The sequence below is a fragment of the Sceloporus occidentalis genome, unplaced genomic scaffold (assembly GCF_023333645.1).
Source record: "Sceloporus occidentalis isolate IW3139 unplaced genomic scaffold, rSceOcc1.0.p SCAF_4, whole genome shotgun sequence".
NCBI classification, from domain to species: Eukaryota; Metazoa; Chordata; class Lepidosauria; order Squamata; family Phrynosomatidae; genus Sceloporus; species Sceloporus occidentalis.
This window is the reverse complement of record NW_028316984.1, coordinates 197,135,600-197,156,876: the sequence shown is the minus strand read 5'-3', so window position 1 is coordinate 197,156,876 and position 21,277 is coordinate 197,135,600.

Sequence of the window (21,277 nt, the reverse complement as noted above, 5' to 3'; positions counted from 1 at the left end):
GAGAGCCATGTTAAAATATTTGAAGGGATGTCATAATGAGGATGGAGCAAGTTTGTTTTCTGCTGCTCCAGAGACTAGAACATGGAGCAATGAATTCAAACTATAGAAAAACAGATTCCATTTCAACATTAGGAAGACACAGCCTCGGAGGGTTGTGAAGTCTCCTTCTTTGGAGGTTTTTAAACAGAAGCTGATGGTCATCTGTTGGGAGTGTTTGGATTGCGTCTTCCTGCATGACAAGAGGATTGGACTGAATGACCCTTGAGGTGTCCTCCAACTCTATGATTCTATGATTCAGCTGGCTGTGGCAGGGATAGCATTGAATTGTCTATATATTACATTACATTACATTATTGATATGCTGCTTTTCTTCCAGGAGGGACCCAAAATGGCTCACAGATTAAAAAAGAAACATTTAAAAATTCAATATCTTTTCCATCGAGCATACCCCCCTGATATGACATGACCAAGAATTTTCTGCCACCTTATGTCTGCTGAATTTATTAATTGTTTAATAAACATGATGTGTTTTTAATGAATTAATGGTTTTAATGGTTTATGTGTATGAATTGTATTGTATGCTTTGTATAATTTCAAGTAGTCTGTAACCCCGCTTCGATCCATTGGGAGTGGTGGGGAAACATAAATAAATTTTATTATTATTATTAATAACATTCAAAACAATTAAAATCATCTACAAAGAATATAAAATGACATAAAAATATACAAAAGTTAAAAGCATAACTTAAACGGACCTGGTCCATAAAAGCCACCCTGATATGAATTATATGGTATTAACTGCAACGAAAAGCAAGCAGGGAGGGAGCCAGCATAGCCTCCTGTGGAAGGGCATTCCACTGCAAAGGCTCTTTCATGTCCTCACCAAGTGAGCCTATAATCTTGGAGGGACCGACAGAAAGCCTTCTGAATATCGTAGGGCTCTGGCTAGTTCACATGGGAAGATACTCTCCAAAAGTGTGGGCCTAAGCCATATATGGCTTTATAGGTCATGCCCAGCACTTTGAATTGTGCCTTGACATAAACCGGTAGCCAGTGAAACTGTTTCAACAAGGGAGTTGTATGCTCCCTGTAACTGGCCCCAATCAGCATTCTAGCTGCGGCATTTTGCACCCACTGGAGTTTCCAAACCCATATAGAGTATGTTACAATAGTCCAAACAGGTTTTAATCAAAAATTGTGTCTCTGTAGCCAGATCTGACATCTGAAGGAATGGGCACAGCTGGCGCACTAGTTTTAACTGTGTGAATGCACGCCTGGCCACTGCTGAAACCTGGGCATCCAGGCTCAGAGTTGAGTCCAGGAGCACACCTAAGATTTCAGGGGGAGTGTAACCCCATCCAACAAAGGGAAATTGTCTTTGGGGACAATTCTACAACACCAGAGTTTAGAACAGAGGTAGGCTCCCAAGGCATGCCATTTGAGTGGCTCTCAGAGGTCCAAAATGCCCTTTAGAGGGTCGGTGCATTTTTCAATTTTTTAGTGGGGAGGGGCACACAATTTTAGGCCCAGGTTGTCCTTTTAAAAACAACAACAGAGGACTTCACCACCTCTTTAGGTAATTGATTCCATTGTCAAACAACACTTGCTGTTCCTTCTAATGTTCAATCAAAATCTACCCTCTGGAGTCTGAAAACCATTAGACCTGGTCTTACCCTTTGGGACCTTTGGGTGTGGACTGGATTGATGGGAGGGTGCAGTGAGAGTGTAGCCACCCAAGCTGTCCAAAGGAGCTAAGGTGGGCATTTAGCTCCAGACATCTGGGCATCCTTGGTCTAGTGGGTGGGCCTCTCTCTCTTGTCTCTCTGCATTTGCCTCTGGCTAAAAGCAAGAAGGCTAGATTAAACGTAAGGAGGCCATGAAGTGACAACCCGATTTGATGTATCATGCTTAATGTAACTTCACCCTTATACCATTACCAGGGGCCACCCTCTGTGATAATACAAAGAGAGGTCATTCCTAAATCTCAGTTTTTGGCCCTGGGTTATCTTGGGACCTAAAGGTAGTCTGTACTTAGCAGTCCTAAGAAAAAAGTTGAACACAAAGGATCCACCCATACTCCTAGAGGACTTTGAGGACATGGGCTTTCATAGACAAAAAGGCCCATTTTCTCCTCATTCTGGTATCATCCTGTGCGGACAGTGCATGTCCCAAATCCCTATTCTGGTGCAAGCAGTCCAGAGATGTTCAATACCAGAACTGGGGTTTAATGGCCTTAAAATGCTGTTATGCTGGATCTACCAGACGATCCAGACCCATCCATTCTCATGCCATGGCAGCTGTCTGCACAGGCATCCCACTGAATTGCCTGGCACATCTGCTGAGGTCAGGACAAAGCACCAGCCATATGGTCATATCTTGACCATTCCCTTGGAGAAACCCAGAGGAAAGTCTTTCTATCTGTGTGTGGTTTTACCAGTAGTTTATTGGCAGCACAATTCTACATTTGTCTTCCTTCTTACATCAAACCTTTGCATGCCTTGCATTTTACCATATCCTCCAACATTTCACAGATGAAAATTGGGATACATGTGGCCAAGCTACATCAGAGTGTGGTCAAGATGGCAAAAGTGATTCATTGTTCACCTTGAACCCAGTTTGCAGCAACTGAAGTAAGTGGAGGACAAAGGAGGAAAGGGGGAGGAAGAGAGAGAAACTGGGGCATTATAAAAGTAGCTGAACACATAGGACAATTGATCAAGACTGTCCCTGGCAAATCAGGACAGTTGAAGGGCATGCCTTCTATTCACCAAGTTGTGCTCAATGCAACGCCTCCTTCTTTCCATCCCTGCTTCCTGCTAGCAGAAGAGTAAAGATGAAGATTCCCTTGGAAGAAAAGGGGGGAAAAGGAAGGGGGTTTAGTTGTGGGGCAAGAATCACAGGGAGTAAACCTTGCCTAGCACCACGATGTAAAAAAACATTACAGTCATGATAGCCCTCACTTTTGCTCCTTTGCACCTTGGCTTGGCTCCTCAATCCCTTGTCTGAGCAGGGATTTGAACACTGGCCTCACAGCGTCCACTTCCAGCACTCAAAACCCTACAACACTTTGGATCCCCTAAGCAACTTAGGATACATATGTATGTGTATGTGCCTTCAAGTCACCTGTTAATTTATGATAACCCCATAAAATTTATAGGTTTTCCTATGGCAAAGAATTGTCAGTGATGGTTTTGCTAGTTCATTCCTCTGAAATAAAGCCTACAGCACCTGGGATTTGTTGTCAGTCTCCCATCGAAGTAGTAGCCATGCTTGACTCTGTTTAGCTTCCAAGATCAGACAGGAGCTAGTGCCTTTAGAATATTTAGGTCACTTAGGAGATATTTGTTATTGTTGCTGTGTGACCTGAAGTCATTTTTCCGATTTATGGCAACCCTAAGGCAATTCTATCATTGTGTTATTGGTTTGTTTGGTTCCCCCCCAAGCTTTGTTCAAGGGAGGTTTGCTATTGCCTTCCCCTGAGGCTGAGAGAATGTGACTTGCCCAAGGCCACCCAGTCGGTTTCATAGTCAAGTAGGGACTTGAACCTTAGTCTCCAGAGTTGTACTCCAGAACTCAAACCACTATAACATGTTGGCTCTCTGGCAGACATATATTAAATATGGGCTTCCATCTGAAACCAAAATGTCTAGCTGCTTTTGTAGGAGAATATCTGCTTGTGTAAGTCACTAACAATATGCCAGCCAATATAGGAGGCATATTGATAGTGACATAAGCATGCACATTTTGGTCTGAGGAAGAAGCCCATATCCAGTTGAAAGTTGCAGAAGCACAGTTGCACATACAGTGCCATTGTGCCATTGTTCATGTGGTGCCATTGTGCACTACACATGCAGGAGGCATTGTGCACTGCAGTCATGCATTTCACGTCTATTTGCACATTCACCGTTGCAATTCACTAATGCAAAAATGGTCACCTAACGTCATTAGTGTGAAGTGACAGTTGAACAGATTAGAAGGCCAAGAACTTTGCCCCTCAGCAATATTGTGAAAACCCAGCATTTGGAAATATGACAGCAAAGGGAACATTTCTCCGTTTCAACCGGAGTGTCTAATGAAGTTGTACTTGGTGCTCTTTGATGTGCCTGAAATACTGAACATTTTGTAGGCATGTTAAATATAATCTAGATTGCTTTGGCAGGCATAAGAAGGGGGAATTTCTTTCAAACCTGAACAGCTGATCATTTCAGGTCTTTCCAAAAGTAAGGTAATGGGGCTCAGTGTAGACATGACTGTGGCATGCTGTTTCTTTGGAAGAAGTGAATTACAGAATCCTAGAATCATCGAGTTGGAAAAAACCCCAAGGGCCATCCAGTCTAACCCCCTGCATGCTATATGAAGAGTGTTTTTACAAAGTAAAATGCATGTCAGGAAGAAACATCCTCCCAAAAAAACCTAGATGTAGATTCAAAATGTGCAATCACATCCAAACCAGTATCCTCTTGGTGACATATGGTAAAGTAACCAAGAGGTATACTAGCATAACTACCTTTTTTGGATAGTGGGTAAGAAAGTATCCAATACCTCCTACATTTTGTGGTGCCTTGTCCTCCTTTGTGGTTATGACATCTGGTCTATTCGTACCAGAACCAGGGTTTGGGCCATGCATCATTTGGACTCTCTGTAGAAAGGGCACAGGGAAACTGGTTTATTTGATCCGTACAGACAAGATCTAAGACTTGGAAGGGCAGTTACAAAGGAATTAAATAACATCCTCAAGTATAAATATATTTCATCGAACACCAATGTCAAGATTGTCCACATTGTTGTATTTCAAATTTCTATGTATGGTTGTGAAAGCTGGACAGCAAAGAAAGCAGATAGGAAGAAAATCAACCCATTTGAAATGTGATGCTGGAGGAGAGTTCTGCAAATAACGTGTGGGCTGCTAAAAAGACAAATAAATGGGGCCTAGAGCTAATTAGGTCTGAAACTTTCCAAAAAGTCGGGATGACTAAAGCGAGCCTGTTGTTGTTATGTGCCTCCAAGTCATTTTTGATTTATGACAACCCTAAGGCAAACCTATCATAGAGTTTTCTTGGCATGTTTCTTCAGAAGGGGTTTGCCATTGCCATCTTTTGAGGCTGAGAGAGTGTGACTTGCCCAAGGTCACTAATCAGTGAGTTTTTATGATCAAGCAGAGAACTGAACCGTGATCTCCAGTGTCATAGTCCAGCACTCAAACCACTACACCATGCTGGCTTTGATACATACTTTGATATATATTTTGGATATATCATGGGAAGATATGACTCATTACAAAAGACAAAGTAGAAGGAAAAGAGGAGGACTGCATTGCTGGAGAAGAGTGCTGAGGATTCCATAGGCAGCCAAAAATTCAAACAAGTGGGTTGTAGAGCAGATCAAGCCAAAAATCTCCCTGGAAGCCAAGATGACAAAACTGAGGCTGTTGTACTTTAGCCATAACATGAGAAGGCACCAATCACTGGTAAAAAACCAATAATGCTAGGAAAGGTGGAGGAAAGTAGAAAGAGAGGAAGGCCGCATGCTAGATGGATGGACTCTATTAAGGAGGTCATGGGTATGAGTTTGCAGAACTAAGCAGAGCAGTGGAAGACAGCGAATCTTGGAGATGTCTCATCCACAGGGTTGCCATGGGTCAGGATCAACTCAAGGGTAGGTAACAACAAACAACAAAAACTCAATAAAGGAAACCACAGCTCTGAGTTTGCAAGAATTGAATAGGGCTGTTGATGATAGAGTGACTTAGAGGTTATCTACATATTTTGTTTTGCAATACAACTATGTGAATAATCTCACTCACATATCCCAATTTGTTGTTCACACTACTTTTTTTATTGGAACCGCACCTCTGGGCATCTCTGTGACATCTGTTACCCACATGGGTCACCACCACACATAGAGAAGGAGTCAGCAATGCAGTTGTATTTGAAAGGCATTCAAGACGTGCAGAGTTTTGTCCTAGTTTATCCTAGGTCTATCCTCATTGGTTATTCAGACGGCCAACAATACGAATCTTGCAGGAAGACTCGAGAGAGAAAAAATGAGATAGGCTATTGTGGGTTTTGTGGGGTTTTTTGGCAGTCCTCCCAAAAAACCTAATCAGATGCATTCAAAATTCATGTGAACAACACAGATTCAACCCATGTTTTACTGGGATTATTTACCCCCTCTCGAAGGTCTCTCATTCATAGGGTCTCTCATTTATAGGGTCACCATATGTTGAAGACGGCAATTAATAATAACAGTGCCTATTTAAAAGGTTCGTTCAGGAAAAATCTCTTCCCATTGTCTTCTGGGCCTTTACCTACTTCTTAAAGTTAGTATTCAAAAGAGGCAGATCAACTATTCCATTGCAGACTCCGCTACAGGAATGGTTTCTGTGAAAATCTCTCCTTAAGCAAACAGATCAAGTCCTTATTAGCTCGGTACCAGAAGAAGAGAAAGGCAATGAGCTATAAAGTGAGGAGCTGCTTAGCAATTATCCTAAGACAATCTGTCTTGGCGTATCTTGAACTCTCTTCAAGATATAAATCTGAAACTCATTCTGCCCTCTTCATGAAACCCAAATGCCTGTAAATCTGGGAAGTGACTTTCTCGGCCTGCTGATATTTTTATTCACCTCACACTCCGAGGAGCTCACTGACTGGAATTCAATAGAAACTGTTCTCTGTGTGAAAGTAATTTCAGAAAGTAATCTAGTTTATGGAAATGAAAGGCGTCAAAACACAGGGAGAAAAAAAAAGCCCACTGTTTCCGTAGAAGTGCTCCGCTTCAAATATTTGACATGGAAATTTATCTAATCCCTCTGGGGCACCTGGGTTTCACAAGTGTTAACGTCTTTCGAAATGGATTTCACAAATGTTTATTTGGGATTCCCAGGCATACAAATAATTGAGACTATCAAGGCATCTCATGGAATCGGGCTTAATGATAGAGATCTCCGATGGCTCAGAAGGTTAAAGGGTATGAATTTTAATTGGCAAAGATGGAAGATCTTTCATGCCGCCTTACCGCAGCCATTCAAATACATGCTGAACTACATATCCTTCATCCTAAGTGCCATTTCCCCCTCCTGATGCTTTATGAAGAAACCAGAAGTTTTTTCAGAATTTATGAAAAGGAGTGAGGACTGTGCAACGGACGGGAAAAGGTCTGACTCAAATAGAAAGGGTTTGGTGGAAGCAGGAAGAAAACCCCAATCATTGTGGATGAAATGGGGAACTGCCTGTGAGGTTGCCAGATCTTTTCATGGGTCATCTCCAGGCAGGAGTTGTTTTTGTTTACCTTCATTTCCAACTTATGGTGACCCTTCTGAGACTGAGACAGTGTGACTTACCTGAAGTAACACAGTGGTTTTCCATGGCCAAACTGGGATTTGATCCCTGATCTCCAGGGTCATAGTCCAACACTCAAACCACTACACCATGCAGGAAACAAAGGGGCATATTCTCCAGGTTTGGTGGACTCACCTCCAAGCAAGAAGAAAGGGCTGGGTGCAAATTTCCAGCTCAGCTAGGACAGCAGCAGGTTATTACAATTTGTAAAAATCAATTGATTGGTTATTGCAGCTTGCAAAAACTCTCCAGGGGTCTCTGTATTTACAAAATTAGCTGCCTTCTTCCCTCCTACTCATTGTAGTGCAAGGGCTTACCTTCTGCTCTGCTGTCCACGACCTCTGATCTGATTTATGGCGACCCGAAAGGGGTTTGTCATTCCCTTTCTCCCAGACTGAGAGAATGTGAGTTGACCAAGGTCACCCAGGGGTTTCTATGGCCAAGCAGAGATTCAAAACTTGGTCTCCCAAGTCTGGTCCAACACTCAAACCACACCATGCTGGCTCAGGAACTTTTACTCTCTAAAGGAAACTAATATTTCATTTTTATTTTTATTTTAATCTGGGCTTTTTTTTCTGGGTGGGAATTTATAGGCAGTTAAATTCCATTCACTTATAACTTAGCCACATGTATTTTTATAGGTATTTCCTTTTATCCATCAAGCCATCATGAACCTCCAGCACCACATCTCAGAGAAAAGGTGGGCTATAAAGAGAGATAGACTGAGAGACTGGCTGGACTGTGTCCAGAAGAGGCCTACCAAGATGGTAAAAGATATGGAACTAAGCTATATGAGAAAATACTTAAGAAGCTGTGTATGTTTATCTTGAAGAAGAGAAAATGGAGATAAGATATGGTAGCCATCTTTATCATGCGCCTCTTTTCACCCAATCAGGACACGGGCAAGGCATGGGGCTTAACGGGTGAAAACAGATCTTATTGCATGGCTCCATGCCCAACTTGGCTGCATTGCATACCTGGCCTGGACTTCTGGCATACTTTTTGAAGAACGGGAAAGTATTGTTTGTATAAAGTAATGGAGGCATGCAAAGAGATCTGTTTTCACCCGTCTAAGCCTGTGACTAGCTCATGTATGGATTTGTTTTGGACTTCAGCTCCCAGAAGCCCCAGCCAACTTGTCCGACAGCCAGGTATTATGGGGTCTTATGTCCAATCATCTGGAGTAATGGCTCCCAACCCTGGGTCCTCCATTTGTTTTGGACTTTAACTCCCAGAAGCCCCAAAATATTCCCCAAAAATACAATAAAATTCATTGGTAGCTGAGATAGTGACATCTTTGCTTTCTAGTGATTCAGTGTAGACAATAGCAATAACAATGGCAAGTATATTTCTAGACCACTTAAGCACTCCCTAAGCCATTTACATTGTGCAAGCCAATTGCCCCCAACAAGCTGGGTACTCATTTTAGCAACCTACGGAAGGATGCCAGGCTGAGTGGACCCTGGAGCCCTGCCTGGCATCGAACTCACAATTTTATCAACTACGCAGACTTTATCAATGTAAACACAACCTGCATATAAAATTTTCCAGTTGCTTCCAGAGAGGAAAAAGTGGGGACGGGGTGAATGAAAGAAATCCTCTTTTGCCCCCAGCTTTGCTTTCTCATCCCTCAGCCTGCATCCCACTCTCTGTTTGGCTCTCCTGCCTCTGAGCTCATCCCTATGACATCTGAGCCTTGCTCTCTGCCTCGAACCCTCCCCTCTCATTACCAGGGCCAGCAGGGGGAATACAAGCTCCTCTGTTTCCCTTCACTCTCTTTTATGAATAGGGTTGCTGGGCTGGGAAGAACACTTGATGGGCAGCAGGGGAAGTGGGAAGAAAAGGGGTTCCACCCAGAGCATCATTTTCTCAATGGAGAGATGAAAAGGCCTCTGGGCTGCTATTCAGAGCAAGCCATGTACCTTCCCCTCCCTGTCCCTTAGCCCTGCCATTCTGGCTTTTATTGCTGTCTAACCTCCTTGACCTTCGGTGTGTCCTCAGCCACAGGGGACAGGGACGAGGGAGGGCTGGAATCTCCTCCTGTTGCCATTTAGCACCAGTTTATTTCATGCTTTCTTTCCATTTGTAGTTTTGGATTTCATGGCAGCTGGCACTTGGGACATCACCAATGTGTGCATCACCAAGATCAAATCAGGCTTTTAAAAAAAGAATTCCATCAAATGAGTTTAACATGAATTCACCTAGCTAATAATAATAATAGAATCATTGAATCATAAAGTTGGAAAAGACCACAAATTTCATCCAATCCAAACCTCTGCCATGCAGGAATAAACAAAGCATTGTTGTTGTTGTTGTTGCTGCTGCTGCTGTGTACCTTCAAATCATTTCCAACTTATGGCAACCCTAAAGTGAACCCATCATGCAATTTTCTTGGCAAAATTTGTTCAGAGGAGGTTTGCCATTGCCTTTCCCTTAGGCTAAGAGCATGTGATCACCCAGTGGGTTTCCATGGCCAAATGAGGAATCAAACCCTGGTCTCCAGAATCATTCTCCAGTACTCAAACCACTATGCCACACAGGCATCATCATCATCATCTTAACTAAACACATTAAACCATTTAAACACATATTTTAAAACTCATAAACATAGGATTAAGATGACCATGACACATTAAAAACATGCAGACATAAAATTAAAAATATACCAATTTAAAATTCATACTTTTAAATCAGCTGGGTAGTGAATGAAACCTCGATGCCAGCTTTCAGTAGTGGGCTTCATACTCTCCAACATTTCACAGATGAAAACATGTGTGGCCAAGCAACATCAAAGTGTGGTTAAGATGGCAAAGGCTGTTAATAAGGAAGAACACACAATTTAGGAAAGGCTGCAACAGTTTGCTTTTGCTGGAGCCTGCTCAGAAGGGCAAGATCCCACCGCCTCCTCTCCAGTCTCCCCTGCTAACTGAGCACAAAATATATTTCCCTTTGGCCTCAGAATTCCCCCCCAATCCATTCCATAGAGGAACTGATGCATGTGTAAGTCAACAACAAGGTCCCAGCCAAAGTCTTTTTACAAAACAAGTGATGGCGGGAGGTACTTCACGGGAGCTCATGTGTCTGTATGATCCAACACATAATTATTATCCTCTCCAAAACTACTTGGTAAAATTTGCATCTTTCTTTATCCCATTTTGTTTGGATGCCACTCCCATGACTCTGTAAATGTACTTAAAAACCTGTGGTTTGCAGATTGCATTCCATCCCTGCGTCTGAAAAAGTGTATTGAAATCCATGAAAGCTCATGCAAAAAAACAAATTAATCAATCTTAAAGATACCATCAGATTCCCCCTTTTATCCAAACCTAGTACATCTCAAGCACATTTCTGTAGAAAAACCTTTTAGAACAGACATTCTGTTAACATTTTGAAAACATGTACATTAGGATCCCCTCCCCCCTAATTTTGGCTTCTTGAAGGGTGTCTCAATAATAATAATAATTCTGATACAGTTTACCACTGAAACAGCTATACAACACACTTGAAAATTGCTGAACAGCTGGATTTCCCCCCTCCTTCTCCCCGCCCAAGAAATCCACAGATATCTACAAAATAAACACTATTTGGGGAGGCAGGGTGAATTTTGCACGGGCACTGAGCATTTCAGCATCACTCTCTTCTCCTCCTCAACCTGTTCAGCTCTGCTTTTTCCTAGACAAAAGGCTGCCATTTGGTTCAAAGTGAGGGCTGGATTAATTGGGAGCCAGCACCAATTCTTTGCAGCTGAGAAAAGTAAGATAATGAGGACAATTAACCTTCCCCCCCTGCCTTGCTTCAGGGGGTAAACCGATTCTCCCACAGAGAGACCTGATCCCCAAGGTACTTTGCTGGCAAGTCAATGTGTTTCTCCACCAAAGTATCAGGTATTGGTTTGTGCCAGAGGCCAAGACTTCAGGTTTGATTACCCAGTTTTCTGATTCACTGAGCAGAAAAACTCCACCTGTGCAGATCCTGAGGAGCAAACCAAGGAGGATCTGATAGAAAGCCTCACCTTGTCGATGCCACCATGCGGAGAAACCAAACAAACAAGGCGTTTGGACATGAAGGGAACACTTTCAAACATTTTTGCACTTTTACATCATTCGTCCCTCTCAGGGCTCACAAGGAGAGGCCAAACTTTATTCCTTCTCTTTTTCTTTCCCTCCACCACTGTTGTTGTTGTTGTTCCATCGGCCACCAAGGAGTGGTTTATGCTCTCATGGGCCTTGGGCCAAAAGCCATTGGTAAACACCATTTTCCTCTGGATAAAATCATTTCAGATTAGCAGCTCCTGTGCGGGTGCCGAAACTGTAAAACGAATCCTGTCTTGTGTACCGGTGCTTTAAACTATTCAGGTATTCTCTTTCTCTGCTCTTGCTATGGCTGACGTGCCTGCGGCAGAAATTCAATCTCTTTTCTAATTATTATTTATTTGCAGAAGTGGCTGCAATTGAAAGGACTTGGTCTTCTTCCAGGTATTCGTCAAAAGGCCATAGTTGTTCGTAGGATGGATCACGGTTTGTGTGTGTGTGTGTGTGTGTATATATATATATACACACACACACACACGCACGCACACGCACATAGTTCTTCCATCCCCAAAGCTTGGCATGGCTATTCCATGCCATGTCAGAGGGGTAGTGGATCCATTTAGGGTTTTATATGAATTTCAAAGTAGATATCCGAGGTGCTGAACTCCCAGGTAGGATCAGCACCCTACAAAGTTCCTTTAATATTTGTGCAAAGGCCCAATATGGATTCACTGCTCTGCTGACATGGAAGGCCCCAACTGCCACTGCAAGGTAGATTATGAGAACCAAAATCAGTAAAATAATCAAAGGGACCCACATTGCATCAGAGTAAAGGCCTGTAGTCCTACATGGATTAGATGCTGGTGACTGGAGCATGGATGAATGATGTTTCTTTTAGGTTTGGGGGTCAGACTAGGAAAGGTTACTTATTGCCTTTGGGTCCAAAATAATACATTGAAAATGTTAGCTAAAATATAATGAATGCAGTGTTTTTGCTGCCCTTGAGTCAATCCCGACTCATGGCAACCCTGTGGTGTGAGACATCTTCAAAAACAACAACAACAAATTTATTTATATCCTGCCTCTCTACAAAATGCAATCAGGGCAGCTTACAAGGTTAAAATATACAGTCTGAAGCCTCAACCCACCCACCCCCTTAAAATACAATTAAACAATGTGGCATTTAAAACATAAAACATACTTTAAAACAATTCAATAAACTGTGGTGAAGTCAGAGGTCAGCAATTAGATTTTCCTTCTGATGGCCAGGGAACTATTCAGGAAAGGCCTGCCAGAAGAGATCCGTCTTTATAGCTTTTTTAAAGCTGTTTCGAGTGGTAATATGATGGATCTCGTCTGGCAGGCCATTCCACAATCTGGGGACAATTGCTGAAAAAGTCCTTGAGGAGGTCGTGGACAGCCTTGTTTTACAAGGCTGTAACAAGTTTTTCCCTGAGGATCTAAGTGTGCGGGGAGGATTATATGGAAGGAGGCGGTCCCGAAGATAGGTTGGACCCAAGCCATTTAGGGCTTGAAAGGTGATCACCAACACCTTGTACTGGGCCTGGAAACTGATGGGCAGCCAGTGCAGTGATCTTAGGATCGGTGTTATGTGGTCTCTTCTGTCCTCCACTGCTCTGCTTAGGTTTTGTAAATTCAGGCCCTTCTGGATAGAGTCTATCCATCTGGCATGTAGTCTCTCTCTTTCTACTACATTCTACTTATCATTATTCTCTTTTCTAGTCATCCATGTCTCCTCATAACCTGATGAAAGTATGACAGCCTCAGTTTCATCATCTTGGCTTCCAAGGAGATTAGGCTTGATCTGTACAAGGACCCATTTGTTTGACTTTCCATGGTATCCTAAGCACCCTTCTCCAGCACTACATCCCTCTATTTTCTTTCTGTCTGATTTCTTCACTGTCCAGCTCATCACTCTTCTCCAGCACCACATCTCCAATGAGTTGGTCCTCTTCTTAGCCACGTTCTTCACTGTCCAGCTCTCACATCCATACATGGTGATGAGGAATTCACTGGAAGCAGTGCCATCAAGCAAGAGGCAAAGACCAATTGCAAAAAGATGAAAGACCAACTGGCTTATTCCCTAAAAGCTTGTGCAAACTCATATGTGTTTAATGAGGTGCCTGAAGGAGAAAGGAGAACCAGAGTGGTGTATTGGTTTGAGTATTGGACTACAACTCTAGAGACCAGGGTTCGATTCCCTGCATGGCCATGAAACCCACTGGGTGAGCTTGGGCAAGTCACATGCTCTCAGCCTCAGAGAAATATAATGGTAAGCCTCCTCTGAACAAATCGTGCCAAGAAAACCCCATTAAGGGTTTGCCTTAGGGTTAGCATAAGTCAAAAATAACTTGAAGGCACACAACAACAACAACTAAAGGACAAAAGACGGAGGGGAGGGACAACCAATTCTCTAGACTCATAGAATCATAGAGTTGGGAGAGACCACAAGGGCCATCCATCCAACCCCCTGCCATGCAGGAAATCTCAATCAAAACATCCCTGAAAGATGGCCATCCAACCTCTGTTTAAATACCTCCAAGGAAGAAGACTCCACCACACTCTGAGGCAGCGTACTCCACTTTCAAGCAGCTCTTTCCATCAGGAAGGTCTTCCTAATGTTGAGGTGGAATCTCTTTTCATGTAGCCTGTGTCCTAATCTCTGGAGCAGCAGAAAACAAGCTTGCTCCATCCTTAATATGACATTCCTTCAAATATTTAAACAGGGCCATCATGTCACCTCTTAACCTTTGCTTCTCCAAGCCTAACATGCCCAGGTCCCCAAGTCACTCCTCATAGGGCATTATGGTTTCCAGACCTTTCATCATTTTGGTCGCCCTCTTCTGGATACGCTCCAGCTTGTCAAAATCTTTTTTGAACTGTGGTGCCCTAACATAAGCCAGTTCCATAACTGGAAACCCACCACCAGTTAGAAATGCCACTTGTAGTAGTTCTGTGGGTGATGTGGTACCTCTCCCCCCTTGCCCTCCCTTCCCTCCTTTCCCCTCTCAGCTGTTATATCTCTCATCCCTCACCCTTCTTCTACATCTGCTTTGTTCATGCCCATAGAAAGAAGCTGCAGAGGCAAGGAAAACTGACGTGACATTCACATATTGATTTGAAATAACCAGCCAAATACCAGGCTGCTGGTCTGTAGAAGGATATCATAATGTCACATCTGAAACATCTGATTCACACACACTCACCCCATCCATGCACAGTGCAGCTAGGTCCAACTAGCTTCAAGTGGATGGTTTAGCAGATAATTTCATCTTGTTGATTTTCTTTGAGAAAATGTAATCAAGGATATTGGATATAGGTTTTCATTGTAGACATGTGAATGTGATCGCTCACGCTTCTATTCATACAAATTTCATATATATATATATATATATATATATATATATATGAGAGTGACTTCCCTAGCATTTTATAAATATTAATATAGAATATCCAGCAAGAACAATGCATATGAATAATGAGAAGTACAAAATCCCATCCTATTGATTCTGGCATATCAGCGGCTTAAGGATTAGCAGGTGAACTTTGGAGTTAAAATATTGCTTTGAAAAACAAAATAATGATAATGTCAAAATGCAAAAATGGTGGGGGCGGAGGGGTGGAAGTGAGGTCTCTGAGTCATTGAATTCTGTGTCTCTCGGGGCTTTGATAAGATATTGTACCTTTGTGATGAATCTCTGAAGTGGGGCAGCCAGAACCCAACCATTTCCCCAGAGGGCTTCTGTATCTATTCTCCAGGTGGCCCCATGGCACAGGGGAAGATCCACAACCTTTTTGACACCAATCCAGGTGGAAGAAATAATTGTAGATGGCAAGGTGCCCATTAGGCTTACATAGAAGCAGCTGTCAAATTGGGCTGAATTTGCACTACAGAAATAATGCAGTTTAACACTGCTTTAACTGCCATGGCTCAATGCTATGGAATTCTGAGATTTGTAGTTTTGTGAGCTATTCAGCCTTCTCTGTCAGAAAGTTCTGATGCCACAACAAACTGCAAATCCCACAACAAACTGCAAATGTAGTGGTGTCAAACTACATTATTTGTGCAGTGCAGGTCCAACCTAGGATGGCTTTAGAAGGGATTACATGAATCCATGGAGGTTAGTAGGGTTCCCAGTTCTCTGGGCCTGGGTATCACAACACTGTTCTTTTTCTCCATTCATTGGGGCAAATGGGAGGAACCTGAGAGTGAGAGCACTGCCTTGAAAAATATGTATGGAGCTTTAGCGCTACCTTTTTAAACTGGCTCCAGCCTCCTGGGCTGGAGCCGGAATGCAGGATGGAGGCAGGGATTATCACTCACTAAATCACCACCATCAGCCCGAGTCCCAGCTAAGTCTAAGCCACACCCCACTAGCACTTTTTAGAAGTCGGAAGCTTTCCAATTTCTAAAAAGTGCTGGTGGAGCATGGCTGGGACCCAGATTGATGGCGGTCAGCAGTTCGGCGGCGATTTAGTGAGTGATAATCCCTCCTTCATTCTGCGTCCCAGCTCAGCCCAGGAGGCTGTAGCCAGTTTAAAAAGGTGAGCGGTAAGCTCCTATATCTCTATTTTCTTCAACTGTTAAACTGGGTAGGGGGGGTTATTTGCATGCCATGCTTCGCAATATCACCAGGGGCTGTCTGTCACAATATCACCCTTGCATACCTTGCAATATTTCAGAGAAGAAAGCTGGGACACATGCGGCCAAGCAAAAATCAGAATGCTGTCAAGATGGAACATGTTAATATCAATGAGGAAGAGCACACACACTGGGAGAGGCAGTTTGCTTTTTGCCTGAGTCCGAAGGGAAGGCCAAGATTCTGCCCCTTCCTGCCTTCCTCTCCTCCTTGCAGATATCTTTTCCTTGAGATTAGAAGATGCCGACGCACTGCTTTCACTCATTTCCATTTTGAGATGATGGATTCAATACACCTCTAGGGAAAATTTAAAGGTGTTTCAGATAGGCTATGTATATGTGGTGGCCAAGTAATAGAGGACCTAACACATTATCTGCTCAAGTGCTATCTTTATTCAATCTGTAGGGAACATTATCTGGGCACCTTTCTGTCCAACATGAGCAACTGGCCTGTGACGAAAATACGTTCTTTCTTTTTAAGTGGGTCTAATCATTCTGTGTCCCAGAAGGTGGCCCACTTTGCATCCAAGGCTGCCAACATAATGAAAAATGTGGTGTAAAGAGAGAAGTGTGCTTAATTTGCACAGTTTTACTGTGGTCCTCTGTTATTTTAATATAAGCTATCATTTTAATTGTTTTTTTAAAAGATAATTTGTAACAATTTGAAATGGTCTGTAGACTAATTCAATAAATCATTCCTTCATTCTCCTCCTTGCTGAGGTAAATGAGTGTAAATGACTTTTGCACTTTGAACTTTGAAGTTTATCACCCTGCCAGGTGAGGAATGAAAATCTCATTTTTTCAAAAAGTGCAGAAGTCGGATCGGGTACAGCATGCCATGATCTGGTATTGGATGCCTCCGGCCTGGGCATGGAGACATGTGATAAAATCCATGCTTAAAAGTTTTCATCCTGTGCCTAGATTGGGAGGGAAGGACGGAAAGGGCAGTGCAATAAACTCCTTAGTTTGCAGCTACCGAAGTAAGCTAAGGACAAAGGGGAAAATGGGAGGAGGAGAGAGAAACTGGGAAATTTTAAAAGTAGCTGAAAAGTGGGGTGACAGAGGATAAAATGGGACTGCCCCTACTAAACTTGGACAGTTGGTGTGTGTGCCCTTGCAACATCACCAGGGCCTGTCCCTTTGACATCACAAGTTGTCAGTCCTAGGTCTCAGATTTTGGTGCTGCCATCTCAGTTCCTGACCTGGCAATTTGAGAGGTTAGGATTATCAATGGCTATGAGTTAAAGTGGGTATACTGAAGTCTATGAAAGCTCATGGTACCAACTTTTTTCTTTTAAGCTTGTCAGACATCATTTCTAGGCCAATCTGGGCATGGGCTGAGATCAGAATAGAATGGGATGGAACGGGTGTTATCACATCGATTTTGCTGCCAATGCCACCATGAGTCCCCAACCTGTTCCCCAGCCATGCTTTGGCTGCTGATTTTGACGAATGGAAAGCTTCAGTTATTCAAAATCGGTGGCGATAGCATGGCTAGAGAACAGCTTGGGAATGGCTTGGGGACTCCCAGTGGCATCGGCAGCAGAATCCATGTGATAAAACCAGTTGTCCCCCGTTCCATCCCGATCCCAGCTTGTTCCCCGAATCGGGTTGGAAATGACGTGTGATAAGCTTATCTCAGTTAGTGTCAAAGGTGCTACAAGATTTCTCTACAGACTAACACGGCTATATCTTTGTATACATAATCACTGTTGAACAGAGACACAAGGATGGCATGTCTCTGTTTAACAGTGGCTGGAGAAAGACACAAACTGCAATTGCCCTGTCCTGTCAGCAGGCTTCCTGTGATTAACTGACTGTCCACTGTCCTACCGTCAGCAGTAGGGAGAGGAGAATAGGAGACAGAATCTTGCCATTCTCAGCAGGCTTAGGCAAAAGCAAACTGCTGTAGCCCCTTTTGTGTTCTTCCTTGTTAATAACTTTTGCCATCCTAACTGTAGCCACATGTATCCCAATTTTCCTCTACGGAACATTGGAAAGTATGCCATTGGTTCAGTTGTTCTACTCAGCTTGAGATTAGCAATAGTATTTTGACTCATGAATGAAAAGTTACACTGTCTCCTTGATGTAGAATCTCAGCCATACAGAATGTGCGTGTTGGGATGGGAGCATGCTCTCATATCATGGGAAGCCTAGGCAATAATCACCTCTTAACTTGTGCCTTTTTTTCAGCCAGGGTGCACCAGGCGCCCTGTCAGTGAGGTCCAAGAAGAAATAAGACCACTAGCAAGAAAGCCTGGAGGGGAAGAGATCATGTGGGGTTTTGGTAGGCCTGCCCTTGAGCCAAAGCCTTATCAAGACAGTTAATGCTGAGACAAAAAAAAAATCTAAAATCTTTAGCAGCAGCATTAACCAAAAAAGCCTAATAGCGCTAGAAGCCCACTAGCATTAACCAAACAAAACACACTCAGAATCAGCATTAATGCCAGCCTGTAAGAGGTCAAAAAATACCAGCCTGGCTTTGCAAGCTAAATTCCAGTGATCCATTCTTATTTCCCCACTCAAGAATGTTTAAACAGTCCTTGGATGCTCTTTACGACACTTTGATCCACACATCATTCCAATAAAACCTTTGCAGCTCGGGTCTTTCTCTGCCTGTGTCAAATGGGGTTCACACAGTGTCTTAGCTAAGCTGCTATGCATAAAACTTCTTAATGGCTGCATTGGAAATAAAGATCACCTAAGCCTGGGCAAGAAATAAACTTTCTCTCCATGCACTGCAAGTAAGCACTAGAAAAGTTCACTCTGCAGTCCAGTTCATCTACACTCATATAATAGTTACAGGGTGTTAGTGTTATACTATCCTTCCACTGATATTGTGCAACCAAGGGCTTATCTGCTGATGTGCCTTCTTCTTGTTCCCTTGTGTGGGAGCGGATAATGCACAATGATTGTTTCTGCAGTCCCATGCTGTCCAACATTTCAGAGTTGAAAAACAGGACATGGCTAAGCAACATCAGAGTGTGGTCAGGTATAAGTTAGGAAGAAGGACAAGCTTCTGCCCCCTCCTCTCATCTACCCCCACCTGAGTTAACTGAGTACAAACTACTTTTGAACTCTGTATTTAGTCTTGCAGCAACTGAATTAAGCTGAGGACAAAAGGGGGAAAGTAAGAGGAGAAGGGAGAAACTGTGACATTTTAAAGGCAGCTGAAAAAGTGGGAGGGCAAAGGATTAAATGGGACTACAATGTGGAAATCGAAATAGTAAAAGAGTTCCCATACCTTGGGTCAAACATTGACCAAGAAGGAGACTGTAGTCAAGAAATCAAAAGAAGACTAGAAATGGCAAGAGCAGCTATGAAAGAACTAGCCAAGATCATAAAGAGTAATGGTACACAACTGAGCACTAAAGTTAAAATTGTACAAACCATTGTATTCCCCATCACCATGCAAGAGCCAGACAGTTAAAAAAGTGAACAAGATGAAAATCAACTCATTTGAGATAATAATAATTTGTTTTATTTATATACCGCTATTCCAAAGATCATAGCGGTGAACAGCAAGTAAGCTAATTAGAGGAGAGGGCTGAGGATATTGTGGATGGCCAAAAAGATGAACAAATCAGTCCTTGAACAGATCAAGCCTGAAATCTCCCTGGAAGTCAAGATGATCAAATAGGGGCTGCTGTACTTTGGCATCATCTTCATCATCATTCTTATCCTACCTCTCTCCCAATAATGGGAATCAAGGTGACTTGCAATGTAAATAATTGAAATTCGTTGTGTTTTTTTTTAAAAAAAACAACAACTATTTTTGTCATTGTTGTGTGCTTTCAAGTCATTTCTGACTTATGGCAACCCTAAGGCAAGCCTATCATAGGGTTTTCTTGACAAGATTTATCCAGAGGAGGTTTTGCTACTGCCTTCCCCTGAGGCTGAGAGCATGTGATTTGCCCAAGTTCACCCAGTGGGTTTCATGGCCAAGGTGGGAATCAATACCTGGTGTCCAGAGTCACAGTGCAACACTCAAACCACTACACTGGCTCTGCAAAAAACTCTACAAACCATAAAACGGCACAGCCCATCCTTAAAGGCCCATCCCATTTAGTTTCTGGTGGCACAAGAATATTCTAACATGCCAGTGGAGGAACAGCAAGGATGGAGCCATCCTGGCCTCCCTAGGGAGGGAGTTCCAAAGTCTGAGGACAATCACTGAGAAGGCCCTCTTTCTTTTTCCAACTAAATGGGCCCTGGAAGATGGTGGGACAGAAACAAGGCCTTCTCCAGAGATTTTCGGGGCTCTAATGGGCTCATAAAGGGAGATATGGTCCTTCAAATAGTCTGGACCCAAGCTGAATAGTCTTATCTGGAAGAATGTAGAGTAAAAGATGCTGTACTCACAAGATGGAGCATGGATTTTTGCCAGCAGCGACGATCTGGCTTGGTGGTGGTGGTGGTGGGGGGGGGGATGGACCCACTTTTTCTTGTCGTAGAAAGGCAATCTGGAGTAAAGTCACAGATCCCTGCAAACAATTGATACCATTCTATGAGACCATTTCTCAGCAAATGTGTTCTCTCCTCCCTCTCCAGTTTCTCCCTACCTTCGCCAATCACATCTCTCTCTTTTTCCAAAACCATGCCAAGGTGCTACTCATTCTGCACATAGTAGATAACCTCACATGTGGGCTGAACTGTAGCTCATTTCTCATCCTTTAAGATGATTTCTGGTGGAGGGGAATTGGCAATTGCAGCTACGTTTCTGTGCCAGCTAGCCGGAGGTGTTCCTAACTGGTAAATTTGACTTCTGAATCCCTTTTCTCCCTGGTGCAGCCTGCAAATGTAACCAATGATCACCTTTCTAGCACCATCTCGTTCCACCTGCTGGGTATCTGGAATGAAAACCTGTCATGGTTTTCCTGGCTTGGTGCAAAGATTGTGCATAGTCAAATTCATTATTCATTAACACACCATTAAAAAGCAACTCCAGAGAAACCTTTTAACCTTCCAGTTTCTCTCCTGCAAGCCAACATGTGCCATTCATGAAAGTCTGCATCTCCAAGTGGGCGCTCAGGGACAATTCCAGGGATCACTGGAAATTTAATCGCCACTAAAATATTTTGTGGTTTCGGCTTTTCCTTCTCCTCCTCCCGCCAAGAAAACAAGTCCTTCCTGGTTTCACGGGCATCTTTCAACAACTTTAATTTCATTGCTAGATTAAGGATGGAAGTAGCATTTCCACTCGGTTGGCTGCTGGGCTCACAGAAGACAAAAACATTCATTGTTTGCCA